General features: G+C 41.1%; 1 pseudogene; it reads left to right on the forward strand.

Annotated features, from left to right (window-relative positions):
* Positions 1 to 408: 408 nt before the first annotated feature.
* Positions 409 to 15,873, forward strand: LOC120049510 (annotated as a pseudogene).
* The last annotated feature ends 1,835 nt before the right edge of the window (positions 15,874 to 17,708 follow it).

Consider the following 17,708-nt stretch of genomic DNA (forward strand, 5'->3'; position numbering starts at 1 on the left):
TGTAATCAATGGCTTCTGGTTGGGGTATGTATGTACAGTCACTGTGGGGACGACGTCCTCAATGCAATTGATGAAGCCAGGGACTGATGTGGTGTTCCAACATGTTCCAGTCTGTGATAGCAAAACAGTCCTGTAGTTTATCATGGAGACAGAGTAAGATTGACTGCATCCATCAAGTATAACCAGAATGTTCAGTGCAGTACTTCTTCCTGATTTCTAACATGTAAATGTGATATCACCGATTACAGTCATTAATGTAGGACTTTGTTCTCTGTGTTTCAGGTTTGGTCTCTGTTTTGGTTTCTCAGTCTCAGACTATGATGGTCCGTACTGGGGATACCATCACCTGTGGGACACATAGCATGGTTCACGCGAGTCAACGGATCAGAGCCTGTGTGTATCTCGTCTATGTACAGCTTTAATTCAACACCTGATCTCCACAATGGTTTTCAAAGGAGCCATTTTGAAATGTTCAGCAACAACACCACTATCTTTCTGAAAATCACAAATGTGGAAATAGCTGACTGTGGTCTGTATTTCTGTGGACTGTATCCACATAGCCACATGTTCTTTGTCAACAGAACAGTTCTAAAAACTCTACGTAAGTTTTCAACTATTTATCTGGCTTTGGATAAAATGTTATCAATCGATATGTCCATTGATGGACATATTTTTTTGCATTATAATTTTGAGAAAAAATACTTCTCTATTCTTACTAATCTCAATGTTACAGGGCACAATGGAGGTGAGGAAACACCAGAGTCACCTAAGTATAATGAGTTTCTCAATGTTACAGGGCACAACGGAGGTGAGGAAACACCAGAGTCACCTAAAGAGAGTGAGTTTCTCAATGTTACAGGGCACAACGGAGGTGAGGAAACACCAGAGTCACCTAAAGAGAGTGAGTTTCTCAATGTTACAGGGCACAACGGAGGTGAGGAAACACCAGAGTCACCTAAAGAGAGTGAGTTTCTCAATGTTACAGGGCACAACGGAGGTGAGGAAACACCAGAGTCACCTAAAGAGAGTGAGTTTCTCAATGTTACAGGGCACAACGGAGGTGAGGACACACCAGAGTCACCTAAAGAGAGTGAGTTTCTCAATGTTACAGGGCACAACGGAGGTGAGGACACACCAGAGTCACCTAAAGAGAGTGAGTTTCTCAATGTTACAGGGCACAACGGAGGTGAGGAAACACCAGAGTCACCTAAATATAATGAGTTTCTCAATGTTACAGGGCACAACGGAGGTGAGGAAACACCAGAGTCATCTAAAGAGAGTGAGTTTCTCAATGTTTGTCAAGTAGATGTAAACATTATAATTAAGGAACAAAAACGCAAAATGTTCAGGTCTGTGATTAAAGGATCACCAAGTGATTTAATAAAATGTCATCTAATAGGAGATTGTAATGGAACTATCAGTCTAGTAGGAGAGGATGATGATGGCACCATGTACCTCCTTCCCCTGGTTGTGATCCTGGGTGTTGTGACTGCTGTTCTACTGATAGTCATCCTCATCCTGGTCCTCAAGATCCGACGAGACACAAACAGACACAACACATGTAGGATTCCACTTCATGATTATATTGGACCTGTGAACTACACCTTTAATGATGATGTTTTTCCCATGAGTCAGTGAGTTCACTAGAATGGAATGATCCATGAATCCGTTGTCTCGTCTATCTTTTATATCATATTCAGGACCTGATTCTCAAAGACAACAACACAATGATCAGGTAAATACTGTATGATTAAATAGTGAAATATAAGCAGTTCAGAAATCTTGAAAATAGCATATGTTGATTATGTCATGGTGTTTGAATTATGCCACTCTGAATTTCACCTCTAAGAAGAGGAAGATGGAGAGGAGAAGAGAGAAGGAGCTGGACCCCCATGTAGTGTATGCTGCTACAAGATGATAAAGTGGAGGAGGATGGAAGTTTGGTTGGCCATATCTTTGAATACATTGATTTGCCATGTCTTTGAATTCAAGTTTAAATCCTTCTATATTGTATGTGTAGATAAATTAAATGTATTGAAATGTAAATCAGTAAATATCTCTGTAAGTACCTCAGGGCCACTGTAGCCCTCTCCAACTCAGTTAGTTCACACAGCTCAGTGGTACAGGGTGTGGTTAGAGAGGAGGAGTTAGAAATAAAAACACTGTTTAATGGCTGTAGAGGAGTTGCCTCATTTGGCCTCTCTTAACTTAGATCTCTGTTGTGTGTGTTAGTAATTTTGTTATTTTTTTATAGGATGACCCTGAGGGACAAACTACCCAGCAGTAGACAACTGTATTATACTGATCACTTCTAAAGACAAATAAAGAGCTAAAGCAAAATTGCCTTTGTCATGATGTTATTCCCCCTTAGTATTTCCTGTCTTGGCTTTGTACTGATCACAGCCCCCTATTCCGAGAAGCACCCTATAAGGAGAATATGATTGGGGTCTGAGGTACAGGAGGGCCCAGTGAGGGTACGCATCACTTCCTGTGGTGTGAGTGGCAGGAAGGAGCAGCTCAGTGTACAGTGAGACCTGCTGAGGTGAACATCACTGGGTCTCTCATAGACTAACATTGCGGGATGAAATGTCCCTTATGCTCTCTCTCTCTCTCTCTCTCTCTCTCTCTCTCTCTCTCTCTCTCTCTCTCTCTCTCTCTCTCTCTCTCTCTCTCTCTCTCTCTCTCTCTCTCTCTCTCTCTCTCTCTCTCTCTCTCTCTCTCTCTCTCTCTCTCTCTCTCTCTCTCTCTCTCTCAGTATGTCTCGCCATATTTCCAGTCCACCTGCCAACAGATAGAATGTGCAAAATAGTTGTGTGTAAGAGTAAATGCCTGGGTGATTTGAGGGTGTGGGACACTTTACACACCTCTCTTCTTCTGAACGGTAAACACCAGACCCTTGCCGCTCAGTTAGATGTGCCAACCATGTCAAGAATACTAGCAACAAGCTGAAGCATTTTCCAAACCCCAAAATGTGCAGGGTTTCTTAAACTATGGGGTCTGAGAATACATCTATAATCACACACTATTTCGTCTTACTTTGAGTCATTGGAAGTTGATTTGTCACGGTGGGACAGTCAATTTCTCATTTGGGTCTCGAGTTAACATTTAAGAACCCGAAAGCATTCAGGAAGAGGGAATAGTGCAGATAAAGATTGAGTGTAATCTCAATAGTTTTGTCAACTCTTCCTCCTCTTTGCACTGGAGGCCTAGTGCGTGGAGCTGACACAGGTGGTACCGGACTGGTGACACGCTCTTCAGGGCGAGTGCGAGGAGGAGACACAGGACATACCGGACTGGGAAGGCGCACTGGAGGCCTAGTGCGCGGAGCCGACACAAGTGGTACCGGACTGGTGACACGTTCTTCATGGCGAGTGCGAGGAGGAGACACAGGACTGGGGAGGCGCACTGGAGACGTGAAGGGTGGAGCCAGCCCAAGTTGCACCAGACTGCTGCTAACCGGATCCCCTGGTCGGATGTTGAGCAGAACACACTTGCACAACATCTCTCTCATCTCTCTCTCTCCTAACCTCACCAATGCCTCCCTGACCATCTCTGGCACTTCAGGGCGAGTGCAGGAAGCAGGCACAGGACGTACCGGGCTGGAGACACGCACTTCAGGGAGAGTGCGAGGAGGAGACACAGGACGTACCGGACTGGGGAGGCGCACTGGAGGCCAGATGCGTGGAGCCGGCCCAGGTTTCACCGGACTGATGACACGCTCCTCCAAACGCCTGCGTTGAAGCATACTCCTAGCCAACTCCATTCTCCGGTATCCCTCCTCACACTGTTCCATTGACTCCCAGGTGGGCTCTGGTACTCTCCTTGGGTCGACCGACAACCTCTCTATCTCCTCCCATATGTTCTCTGGCTCTTCCCTCTGCTCAGCCGGCCAGGTCCATGTGCTCCCCCCCCAAAAAAATTATTGGGGTTTCTGTGGTCGCGGTCCCTGGCGTCGTCGCCGTCCTTCTTGCGTCCACTGCGACTCCTGCCAAGGAAGGGTCTCCTGTCCTTCCATGATTTCTTCCCAGGTCCAACTTATTTTCCCCATCGTAGCACGCTGCTTGGTCCTTGGTTGGTGGGATATTCTGTCACAGTTGTCGTGAGAACGGGACCAAGGCGCAGCAGATGTTGAGTTCCACATATTTATTGCAAAGTGAAACTTAAAGAAAAAAACAATAAATCAAATAAACGAACAACTAAATGTGACTAAGTGGTGCACATGCACAAACACAAAACAATATCCCACAAATACAGGTGGGGAAAAAGCCTACGTAAATATGATCCCCAATCAGAGGCAACGATAAACAGCTGCCTCTAATTGGGAACCACATTAGCACCAACATAGAAATATTTATACTAGATCACCCAAAGTCACGCCCTGACCTACAACACCATAGAGAACTAAGGGCTCTCTATGGTCAGGGCGTGACAAACAGATACGTCTCAACATCAACTGTTCAGAGGAGACTGTGTGAATCAGGCCTACATGGTCTAACTACTGCAAAGACACAAATAAGAAGAAGAGACTTAATGGGCCAAGAAACACGAGCAATGGCCATTAGACTGGTGGAAATCTGTCTTTTGGTCATGATGAGTCCAAATTTGAGATTTTTGGTTCCAACCGCCGTGTCTTTGTGAGACGCAGAGTAGATGAATGGATGATCTCCGCATGTTTGGTTCCCGCCGTGAAGCACGGAGGAGGAGGTGTTATGGTGTGGGGGTGCTTTGCTGGTGACACTGCCAGTCATTTATTTAGAATTCAAGGCACACTTAACCAGCATGGCTACGACAGCATTCTGAAGCGATACACCATCCCATCTGGTTTGCGCTTAGTGGGACTATCATTGTTTTTCATCAGAACAATGACCCAACACACCTCCAGGCTGTGCAAGGGCTATTTGACCGAGAAGGAGAGTGATGGAGGGCTGCATCAGATGACCTGGCCTCCACAATCACCCATCCGCAACCCAATTGAGATGGTTTGGGATGAGTTGGACTGCAGAGTGAAGGAAAAGCTGCCAACCAGTGCTCAGCATATGTGGGAACTCAAGACTATTGGAAAAGCATTCCAGCTGAAGCTGGTTGAGAGAATGTCAAGAGTGTGCAAAGCTGTCATCAAGGCAAATGTTGGCTACTTTGAAGAATCTAAAATCTAAAATATAATTGTATTTGTTTAATACTTTTTTTGGTTACTACATGATTCCATATGTGTTTAAAAGTGTTGATGTCTTCACTATTATTCTACAATGTAGAAAACAGAGTTACAGTGTAAAAAAAAAACTTGAATGAGTAGGTGTGTCCAAACTTTTGACTGGTACCGTATATTATTGAATGCTATTGCGGTTACAAATAATATTCGTATTTAATGTTGGAGGCTTATGATGAAAACCAATAGCCAGAAATGCAGTGGTGGGTAAATTTACATTATGAATCACTTTAACCCTTGGGCTGGGCTGGGCTGGGCTGAGTTGGTATGGGGTCGGTAGTATTAGCAGCACTAGAGATATTTCTTGTCCAAACATCTCATTTCAGAAAATGTAAAAATTTTCTCAAAAAAGAAACAGCCATATCAGGCAAATATTTGATTGCCTTGATCTAGTAACTCTGAATCGCTTTATAATGTCTTCTTGAAAAGTCATTCCCGTGAAGCTCAAACTATGGTAAGCCAGAGGACACACTTCTGAGATTGTAGTCAGCCAATAAAATCTCTAGTTTCAGTGTTCCCTCCTACTGTATGATGGGTACATGTAAAGTGCCATCATATACAAGGTGCATATAAAGTCACCCACTGTCAGACCCACACACTATACAGTGAAGAAGGGACTAATGTTACAATGATGAATAGAGAAGTATTTATATTTTACATCAACTTGGGTAAGTGTAAGACATTTAATTGAGTTCCTTATTTAATCATTTGTAGTATGTATGTAGTTTAAATATGATAAGTGAAGTGGATGTTGTCTGTAATGGGTAGAAATGCCTGTGACTTTGTTCCATTTTGTTTGTTTGCTTTGACAGTTTGTGCTTTCACCGAACCAAACGTAATCCAACCAACCCCTGTGATGGTTACTGAGCTGGGAGGCACTGTGACTCTCACTTGCCTTTGTCCTAATGTGTCGGTGACCAGATTTAATTGGTTCAAGCAGAGTTTTGGACAGAAACCACTCCACATGACGTCATCTCTTTATGTTGGCAAAGACAGTTATCATTCGAACAACTTTATCAAGGACTTTACCGATACAAAACATTTGGGTGTGAGGAGAGGAGACTACAGCTGTAACTTGACCATATCCAACACAGAGCCAGGGGACTCAGCTACATACTATTGTTCCACTACAGCCATCTATGAGCAAACATTTGGAGAGGGAACTGTTTTAATTGTCAAAAGTAACTAAACATTTGCTTCTTCAATGTCAAAATGTGTGGCCTTGTATGTTGGTGTGTTAGTACAACTGCTTCATCAAATGCTAGTAATGAATACATGGCTTTTCATGATTTTCACCCACTTAGTCTTACTTTAGTTACTCACTCTCTTCAGACTCAGAGTCCAACAGCATGTCTGTGCTCCAGCAGCCTGTGTCTGAGTCAGTCCATCCAGGAAACTCTGTGACTCTCAACTGTACAATACACACTGAGACCTGTGTAGGAGAACACAATGTCTATTGGTTCAGACGTGGCACAGGAGAATCTCGTCCAGGAATCATTTACACCCATGGAGGCAAGAGTGACCAGCATGAGAAAAGCCCTGAGGCTGGGTCTCCTACACAGAGCTGTGTCTACAACCTCCCCAAGAGGAACTTCAGCCTCTCTGATGCTGGGACTTACTACTGTGCTGTGGCCTCATGTGGGGAGATACTCTTTGGGAACGGGACCAAGCTGGACATTGAGGGTATATGATACAGCTTCTATTTCATTTTATATCTACTGTATAGTCTACTGTGTAGAACATACATTTACTTGCCATTCTGGTTTCTTCTACTACTGTTTGAAATTCAACAGACCATAGAACAGATCCTCTTCTCTTGGTGTCCTGCCTGGGTGTAGTATTGGGTGTCACGTTCACCTTGATCATTGTCCTGGTTTGCATCATGTACAAGATGAACAACACAACATGTGTGCAGTGCAGAGGTAAGTTACTATCCCTTGCTATTCGTTGATGTCACCATTTGTTGTTGTTTCAGTAGTAGAAGAAGAGGAAGTATCCAAATCTTTTGTGTCATTCTTTTCAGGACTCGTCTCACAGACCAAAGGTCCTGCAGTTACCAGGTCAGACGCAGGGGTAAGCAGAAATCATTTTATATTGTTTGAAGTCTATTGTGAAGCCTGTCTTTAACCAACGTCACTATTGTGGGTAAAAAAATAAAGAATAATAATAATTTTATGTCAACAATGCTAATTTGTGCTTCACAGGACCAAGATGGAGACAGTCTCCATTACGTAGCTCTGAATCTGAGCAACAAGAAGAACAGGTCTAGAAGACAGAGAGGTCACATGGAGACAGTGGAGTACGCTGGGATCAGACAGTAGAACTGGATGAATTAACCAATGATCCGTTTATACTAGATAACCCTTTAATAACTCGTTCTAGCTTCATTAACTATCTATGAACGCATAAGCAGTCAAATGTGATGAAAACAGTGGTCATAGCTTTTTTGTTATTCAATGTTGGAATAATTGAATGCATTGCTATTTTTTTATTTGAATAATAATAATAATAATAATAATTTGGGGTGGTGCTTATATTTGTCTTGGTACACAAGTGTGTAATGAAAATGTTGTTGTTGTTGCTAATCCCAACTCCCCCTGAGACACCCGCAGGGAGTGGGTTCACAGCCAGGGTCACCATTGTACAGCACCCCTGGAGCAATTAGGGTTAAGTGCCTTGCTCAAGGGCACCTCGACAGATTGTTATTATTTGTATTTATTTGTGTGCCCATTTTAGCAACAGTAAACTAGTTACTTGTGTAAAGAAAAATAAAGTGTTTCCAACTGTTTGAATTTGAATAAATTGAACTCATTGCATACTATGATGATATGGCGCTTTTTACAGACAGATGCTCTTAACTGTCTCAGACATTATGGTCTGTTTACAAAGTCTTGTGGTGAAGGTGGAAGTTTTGCAGTAACTTTCCACTGATGGAAACTAACCTCTTATAGACATTTAACACAGGAAGACTGACCTGCACCCACACTGCTCTCTACTTTGTCCCTTAGGGCCCCTTACTGTTCACACTACTTAGTGGGTGTGAAACAGACCCTTAGTGCAGCAAAGGCCAATCAACACAAATGTGTAGGTCAAAGTTGACTTAATGATGTGATGTCTAGCAGTACCACATGTTATGGAAAATGATTTAGGCCTCTTGCAATAGATCTACTCATAGTGAAAGTTGCACAGTAGCCAGCACCACAGAACGAGGACAGGCCATAGTCAAGATGCTGGAGGAAACAGGTACAAAAGTATCAATATCCACAGTAAAACGAGTCGTATATTGAAATAACCTGAAAGGCTGCTCAGCAAGGAAGAAGCCGCTGTTCCAAAACCAGACTACGGTAGCCAGACTACGGTTTGCAACTGCACATGGGGACAAAGATCTTACTTTTTGGAGAAATGTTCTCTGGTCTGATGAAACAAAAATAGAACGGTTTGGCCATAATGACCATTGTTATGTTTGGAGGAAAAAGGGAGAGGCTTGCAAGTGACCATCACAAAGCCCTGACTTCAATCCCATAGAACATTTTTGGGCAGAATTGAAAAAGCGTGTGCAAGCAAGGAGGCCTACGAACCTGACTCAGTTACACCAGCTGTGTCAGGAGAAATGGGCCAAAATTCACCCAACTTATTGTGGTAAGCTTGTGGAAGCCTACCCGAAACGTTTGACCCAAGTTAAACAATTTAATGGCAATGCTACCAAATACTAATTGAGTGTATGTAAACTTCTGACCTACTGGGAATGTGATGAAAGAAATAAAAGCTGAAATAAATCAACTATTATTCTGACATTTCACATTCTTAAAATAAAGTGGTGATCCTAACTGACCTAAGACAGGGAAGTTTTACTGGGATTAAATGTCAGGAATTGTGAATAACTGAGTTTAAATGTATTTGGCTAAGGTGTATGTAAACTTCCGACTTCAACTGTACACATTGCCGCTCTTGCTGCTGGTGAGTCTCTGATCCACCTCTACGTAGACGACACCATTCTGTATACTTCTGGCCCTTCTTTGAAAACTGTGTTAACCACCCTCCAGACGAGCTTCAATGCCATACAACTCTCCTTCCGTATCTTCCAACTGCTCTTAAATACAACTAAAACTAAATGCATGCTCTTCAACCGATCGCTGCCTACACCTGCCCGCCCGCTCAGCATCACTACTATGGACGGTTCTGACTTAGAATATGTGGACAACTACAGATACCTAGGTGTCTGGTTAGACTGTAAACTCTCCTTCCAGACTCACATTAAACATCTCCCAGTAAGTTAAATCTAGAATTGGCTTCCTATTTCGCAACAAAGCATCCTTCACTCATGCTGCCAAATATATCCCCGTAAAACTGACCATCCTACCGATCCTTGACTTCGGCGATGTCATTTACAAAATAGCCTCCAACACGCTACTCAACAAATTGGATGCAGTCTATCACAGTGCCATCCACTTTGTCACCAAAGCCCCATAGATGACCCCATTATTATCTGTATGGTGATTCTGCATCTCACTTGTAAGTAATGTATGTGCATATCTACAGTAGAATGCCTAGTCCATTTCTCATGTGTTTAAGTAGCTATTTACAGTAAAGATAACTGACATTGTCTTCTACCTTGGCTCAAATTACTGACATGGCTTCACTGTAACTCTTATGCAAACTGTGCATTTATATATTTTACTTCTACATCAATTAGCCAAACTTGAGCCCTTTACCTCTGAATGATTTACACCATCTGCAAATAAAGGGGCGAACTGGGACCAAAAATCATAGTTTTTTAGTATTTTGATACTTTGTTCAAGTTGATAAGTATTAAAAACTTTATAGATTGGGCCTCCCGATTGGCACAGCGGTCTGAAACACTGCATCGCAGTACAAACTACGTTGCTACAGATGCTGGTTTGATACCCATGCCGGTTGCGACTGGGAGACCCATGAGGCGACGCACAATTGGCCCAGCATTGTCCGGGTTAGCGGAGGGTTTGACCAGCTGGGATGTCCTTATCCCATCGCGCTGTAGTGACTCCTGTGGCGGGCCAGGCACATGCATGCTGACATGGTCACCGGGTGTACAGTGTTTCCTCTGACACATTGGTGCGGCTGCATTCCGGGATAAGTATGCATTGCCTCTTAGCGCTAGGGGTCAGATTTAAATAACGTGCCCAACGTAAACGGAAATTTTCTCTGGCCCAGAAAACCCTCCAAAGTTTCCAAAACTGTCAAAATATTGTCTGTGAGAATAACAATGCTTATTCTGCAAGCGAAAACCTGAGAAAATGTAACCCGGAAGTTATATATATTTTTTTTAATCTGTGTTCCCTGGCCCGTCTAACCACCATTTAAAGGGGTATCAACCAGATTCCTTTTCCAATGGCTTCCTCAGGCTGTGACCAGGCTTTAGACATAGTTTCAGGCTTTTATTTTGAAAAGTGTCCTCCGAATATTTCTTGCGCGCGCGGGAGAAACTCACCATTTTCCGTTTGTCTCTTATTGAATAGGTTATGCTCCGGTTGAAATATTATCGATTATGTTTTTTAATGACAACCTGAGGATTGATTATAAAAAACATTTGAAATGTTTCTACGACCATTACGGATACTTTTTGGAATTTGTCGAACGGAACACGGCTTTTGTTTTCTCAACATAATGCGCAACCCAAATGGCGTTTTTTTGTGATAAAAGTAATATTTATCGAACAAAAATAACATTTGTTGTGTAACTGGGAGACTCGTGAGTGGAAACATCCAAAGATTATCAAAGGTAAGCGATTAATTTTATTGCTTTTCTTACTTTCGTGACCAAGCTAACCAAGCTAATATAAGGCTAAGCTGTTGTAGCATTGAAAGCTACACTCACAAAAGCTTGGATTTCTTTCGCTGTAAAATATATTTTCAAAATCTGACACGATAGGTGGATTAACAACAAGCTAAGCTGTGTTTTGGTATATTTCACTTGTGATTGCATGATTATAAATATTTTTTGAAAATATTTTTTAATCTGATACGTTTGGAAATTTTCATCTTCCTTTCAGGACCGGAACGAGGCTGTAGTTTTCTCATCATAACACGCAACCCAAATGGCTTTTTTGTGTGATAAAAGTAATATTTATCGAACAAAAAGAAGATTTGTTGTGTAACTGGGAGTCTCCTGAGTGGAAACGTCCGAAGATTATCTAAGGTAAGCGATTAATTTTATTGCTTTTCTGACTTTCGTGACCATGCTAATTTGGGGCTAGCTGTTGTAGCATTGAATGCTACACTCACAAAAGCTTGGATTTCTTTCGCTGTAAAATATATTTTCAAAATCTGACATGATAGGTGGATTAACAACAAGCTAAGCTGTGTTTTGGTATATTTCACTTGTGATTGCATGATTATAAATATTTTTAGCAATATTTATGCATTTGGCGCCCTGCAATTCTAGCGGTTGTTTAGGAAAGTGATCCCGTAAAAGGGATGCGTAGCGCAGAGAAGTTTTAAGAAGCAGTGCGGCTTGGCGGAGTTGTTTTTCGGAGGTCGCACGGCTCTCGACCTTCCCCTCTCCGGAGGCTGTACGGGAGTTGCAGCGATGGAACAAGACAACTTGATATCACGAAAATATCAAGTGCAATAAATACAATTATTTAAAAAAATTGTGGATGGGAATAATTTGTATGTAAAAAATGTATAATAGTAATATTTAAAATGAGTAAATCGGGTAATTTTGTATACATTTATTTAAAATTGCATCGGGACGCTTTATGGGGGGATTCTGGTAAGATGCCAGCATAGTCGCCTGAATTCATTTAGACGGAAATGGCCCGATGTACTTGGGCCGATTCTGGGCAGTCATTAATTTTGATTCCGTGCCGAGTCCGACACCAGATTCCAGGCGGATTCAATCAGTTCCGGTCCCCTGGAAGAAGGCCGCTTCTGGCCAGATTCCTCATTGCTAGCTGGGTAGTGGATAGTTCGTTTGAACTGGTATAATCCATCTGTAGGGGACAATACAAATAAAGCCTTAAGACCACTAACCCTGATAAGGTGAAGTCTTGTCGTCACCTATTAACCCCACTAAACCCAAACACCTACTGTATATGAACCCAAACACTTATCTCCATTTTAATTCAACATAACTATGCTAAACTTTTGTTTTTACACTCCATATAAAATGTCTCTGTCAATTCTGCTCTCTGTAAATAGACATTGTGGTCCAATACCAACTACCACGCCCACTACCAATGAAATCACCTTTGATCTCAGAGTGAATGAAGAGGTGTTCTCTGATTCACAACCAGACAGAGCAGAATAGATCTACACACAGAATGGCGAGAACCTTCCTACCAGCTCTACTGCTCTATGGATTGAGTAAGTAAGCTACTGTTAAATCTAACATGGAGACAGAGTAAGATTTCCTGCATCCATCAAGTATAACCAGAATGTTCAGTGCAGTACTTCTTCCTGATTTCTAACGTGATTTCAATGACTATAGTAATTAACTTTGTTCTATCTGTTTCAGGTTTGGTCTCTGTTTTGGTTTCTCAGTTTCGGACTATGGTGGTCCGTACTGGGGATACCATCACCTTGCAGTGCTCCAATGTTACAACGGTTGTGGGACATACAGCCTGGTTCAAGCAAGTCAACGGATCAGAGCCTGTGTGTATCTCGTCTATGTACGGCTGTAATTCAACACCCGATCTCCACAATAGTTTTCAAAGTAGCCATTTTGAAATGTTCAGCAACAACACCACTATCTTTCTGAGAATCACAAAAGTGGAAATAGCTGACTGTGGCCTGTATTTCTGTGGATTGTATCCACATAGCCACATGTTCTTTGTCAACGCAACAGTTCTAAAAATTCAAGGTACGTTTTCAATTATTTATCTGGCTTTTGATACATTTGAAAATGAGTAGCAACCTAATCAGGAGTTGTCATAAAACAAAGGCAAACCTTTGCTGGACATATTTTTTATTATAAAAATGTTGAGAAAAAATGAATTCATTATTTTGACTAATCTCGATGTTATAGGGCACAACGGAGGTGAGGAAATACCAGAGTCATCGACAAAAAGTGAGTTTCTCTTTCTTTCTCATGTACAGCGCCTTCAGAAACTATTCATACCCCTTGACTTATTCCACATTTTGTTGTGTTACAGCCTGAATTCAAAATGGATTAAAAAAATAATTACCTCACCTATCTACACACAATACCCTATAATGACAAAGATAAAATGCCTATCGACCGAATCAGGTGTTATCATGAAACAAAGGCAAACCGTTGATGGACATATTTTTCATCATTATATTTTTTTTGCAAAAAATACATATGTTTTCTTACTAATCTCGATGTTATAGGGCACAACGGAGGTGAGGAAATACCAGAGATGTCTCAAGAGTTTCTCTGTCTTTCTCATGTACAGTGCCTTCAGAAAGTATTCACACCCTTAGACGTATTCCACATTTTGTTGTGTTACAGCCTGAATTCAAAACTGATTAAATAGATTGACACAAAATACCCATAATGACAAAGTGAAAACATGTTTTTAGACATGTTAGCAAATTTATTGAAAATTAAATGCAGAAATATATTTATTTAGCTAGGCGAGTCAATTAAGAACTCATTCTTATTTTCAATGTTCCTAGCCTAGGAACAGTGGGTTAACTACCTTGATCAGAACGACAGATTTTTGTCAGCCTTGTCAGCTCAGCGATTCGATCTGGCAACCTTTCGGTTACTAGTCCAAAGCTCTAACCACTAGGCTACCTGCCGCCCCTGTAAAATATAATTTACATTAGTATTCACACCCCTGAGTCAATACATGTTAGAATCAACTTTGGCAGTGATTACAGCTGTGAGTCTTTCTGGGTAAGTCTCTAAGAATGTACAATCTGGAATGATCAATATTTGACCATTATTTATTTTTTTATTCATCAAGCTCTGTTAATCGGCTAGAAAATCTATGAAAAGACTTGAAGATGTCTGTCTAGCAATGACAAACATATTGCTAGACAATCATTTTCAAGTCATGCAATAGATTTTCAAGCCACTTTAAGTCAGAACTGTAACTCAGCCACTCAGGAACATTCAATGTTGTCTTGGTAAGCAACTCCAGTGTATATTTGGCCTTGTGTTTTAAGTTATTATCATGCTGAAAGGTGAATTTGTCTCCCATTGTCTGTTGGAAAGTAGACTGAACCAGGTTTTCCTCAAGGATTTTTCCTCTGCTTAGCGCTATTATGTATGTTTTTATATTTTTTTTTTAACTCCCTAGTCATTGTCGATGACAAGCCTACCCATAACATGATGCAGCCACCACCATGCTTGAAAATATGAAGAGTGATACTCAGTGATGTGTTGTGTTGGATTTGCCCCAAATATAATGCTTTCTACTCAGGACATGAAGATAATTTCTTTGAAACATTTTTATCAGTTTTACTTTAGTGCCTTATTGCAAACAATAATATTTTTTTTATTTTGTTCAGACTTTCTTTCCCTCTGTCATTTAGGTTAGTATTGTGGAGTAACTACAATGTTTTTGACCCATCCTCAGTTTTCTCCTATCACAGCCATTAAACTCTGTAACTCATTGTGAAATCCCTGAGTGGTTTCCTTCTTCACCTTCAACTGAGTGAGGAAGGACGACTGTATCTTTGTAGTGACTGGGTGTATTGATACACCGTCCAAAGTGTAATTAATAACTTTACCATGCTCAAAGGGACTTTCAATGTCTTATTTTTTTACTCATCTATCAATAGGTGCCCTTCTTTGTGAGGTATTGGAAAACCTCCCTGGTCTTTGTGGTTACATCTGTGTTTGAAATACACTTCTCAGCTGAGGGACCTTACCGATAACTGTATGTGTGGGGTAGAGAGATGAGGTAGTCATTCAGAAATCATGTTAATAAACACTAATATTGCACACAGAGTGAGTCCATGCAACTTATTATGTAACTTGTTATTAATCACATTAATCTGAACTTATTTAGGCTTGCTCTAACAAAGTGCATGAATACTTATTGAACCAAGACATTTCAGCTTTTCATTTTTTATTAATTTGTAAACATTTCTAAAACATATTTTCACTTTGACTTTCTGAAGGCACTGCCGAAGCAATACCAAAACATTGTAATGAAACTATCAGTCTAGTAGGAGAGGATGACGATGGAACGACGTACCTCCCTTCCCTGGTTGTGATCCTGGGTGTTGTGACTGCTGTTCTACTGATAGTCGTCCTCATCCTGGTCCTCGAGATCAGACGAGACACAAAAACACACAACACAGGTACGATGGAGGACCATAAACATTTTCTAAAAGGTGTATATATCAGATTATATCAATTGAACGCAAACCACACACACACATGCTTAGGGTATTTCTCTCTGACCAAATTTCTTTACAGTAAGACACAACGTAAAATGTATGTTTGAATAACTGTTTGTGTACTGACCCAAATTACTCTTTCCTTATTCAGGTATCGAGGCTCAACTGCAGCCACAAAATAGCCAGGTAATAGAAACGGTCATATTTCGTAAATGACATCCAGATACTTGTACTTGATTAGAATTGTGTGTTTAATTGAGATTTGTTTGATACCTCTAACCTTATTATATGTTTTCTACAGGATCCGGATCAGGACCCAGAGTCTCTGAACTACTCAACACTGAGTTTCCTTCAGAAGAGGTCCAGAAATAAGAAGACAGCTGAAGGTCAAATGATGGAGTCGAATGTTGTTTATGCTGCCACAAGATAATTGTCAAATGTTTTAATGTTGATATCAGTGTACTGTAGCACTGATAAAGAACTGATGTAATATATTGAATAGTAGTAGTCAACAATCCCCTTGTGACAGCCATCGTGATTGAGTGCTGAGGTAGAGGAGGGGCCAGTGAGGAACACATCACTTCCTGTGTTGTGAGTGACAGTAAGGAGCAGCTCAGTGTTGAGTGGGACCTGCTGAGGTGAACATCACTGGGCCTATCATAGTCTTGACAGAAAGATAGTGTAATATTATTATATATTTTTTTACTGATCACCAATATTATACTACTTTTTGATATTAAAGATGACATGGCCCTGGGTGTGTATCTCTAATTCTGTGTAATAAGATTTAGGATGCAAACCGCAACAAAATGGGGGCACTAGTTTATGTAATATATTTGAATATATGATAATAATAATGTATGATAATGGTGACACTGATAGGCCTTGTTATTTTCCACTGAGGTAAAGTCCTCTCATTCTCTCTCTTTCTGCAAGCAACCTGCACCACAGGAAGACTGGCCTGGAGCTCTCTCTCTCTCTCTGTCTCTCTCTCTCTCTGTCTCTCTCTCTCTCTCTGTCTCTCTCTCTGTCTCTCTCTCTGTCTCTCTCTCTGTGTCTCTGTGTCTCTGTGTCTCTGTGTCTCTCTGTCTCTCTGTCTCTCTGTCTCTCTCTCTCTCTGTCTCTCTGTCTCTCTCTCTCTCTCTCTCTCTCTCTCTCTCTCTCTCTCTCTCTCTCTCTCTCTCTCTCTCTCTGTTTCTCTCTCTCTCTGTGTTTCTCTCTCTCTCTCTGTCTCTGCATCTAACCACACACTCTCTTCTCAGCATTCAGGCCCCACATCAATTTCCATCCATACCGCCAGACTGAAAATACCTGACCAAAACCAAACTACTCCAGGCTCTAGACTAGAGAGTTGTGTACAATGTGTGAAGTGTACAATGACAAACACTATAATACTTCAAAACATCTGCTGTTGTTATCATAATTGTATGGTTGAATTTATTTAAATGCATGATGTACAATGATTTGGGTGGACATCTGGGGTTTGGGACACCTGTACACCACCTGTACACCGCCACCTGTACACCGCCAATAAAGGTGGGGGAAAAAATAAACAATCTGCTGTTTAGTAAAATAACCATGCATTTAGTGGGCGATGTTCAAAAGTCCATAAAATGTTTTTTTTTTCAACTTCTTGAACACTTTTGTGCACTTGTAGACATTCTTCAATCATAGCATCCATAAACTATAGGCCTACTGCACTAATGTTGTGTGTGCCGAGGCAGGTGTCAATGCTCTCAGCCTGGTCTCATACACTAGACGTAACATAGTAAATGTAAATCAGGGAAGTTCTAATTAGTATGATATGTTACGTTTGGTATGGTTACATAAGACAGAATTACCCAAAGGTTGCTTGTTCCAGTCTCATCATGGACAACCTTAGCATTTTAGCTAATTAATAACTTTGCAACTACTTACTACATTTTAGCTACTTAGCAACTAGTTAGCTTGTTAGCTAACCATTCCTCTAAACGTAACCCTTTACCCAACTCCTAACCCTAACATTAACATTAACCCTAACCTTGACCCTAACCTTTACCCCTAACCCTAACCCCTGTCCTAGCTAACGTTAGCCACCTACCCAACGTTAGCATTAGCCTCCTAGCTGCCTAGCTAACGTTAGCCACAATAAATTGGAATTTGTAACAAATAGCATGTTTTGCAAATTCATAACATATTTTATGAATTGCAATTTGTAACATATCATA

Source organism: Salvelinus namaycush, chromosome 6 (genome assembly GCF_016432855.1).
Source record: "Salvelinus namaycush isolate Seneca chromosome 6, SaNama_1.0, whole genome shotgun sequence".
NCBI lineage: Eukaryota > Metazoa > Chordata > Actinopteri > Salmoniformes > Salmonidae > Salvelinus > Salvelinus namaycush.